Genomic DNA, 302 nt, shown 5'->3' with positions numbered 1-302 from the left:
TTTATTTTTCACTATAATTCCATCCATAAGTAAAACAATGACAGGATGACTATTTTTGATCATGGGTTTAAACACTTTCTGTAATAAAAGAACTAAAAGATCAAATCTTATCAACTATGGGTCTAGATTGTGTCACATTAGGGGACGTGAAAAAGTAAATAGTCCCCAACAAATTTACTCTTTCCGCCTAATGGATTTATGCTTACTAAGAAGTACAGCGCCAAGCTGTTTCAGGAAATGACTGGGCGTCGTTTTTTAAAGTGACACTACATATTTGGTAAGATTTACTTTAGGCTTCAGCC

Source organism: Seriola lalandi, unplaced genomic scaffold (genome assembly GCF_002814215.2).
Source record: "Seriola lalandi dorsalis isolate HSWRI2012SDOR001 ecotype SW California unplaced genomic scaffold, Sedor1 jcf7180002054656, whole genome shotgun sequence".
Taxonomy (NCBI): domain Eukaryota; kingdom Metazoa; phylum Chordata; class Actinopteri; order Carangiformes; family Carangidae; genus Seriola; species Seriola lalandi.
The sequence above is the reverse complement of the archived record's forward strand: the minus strand, read 5'-3'. Positions refer to the sequence as shown.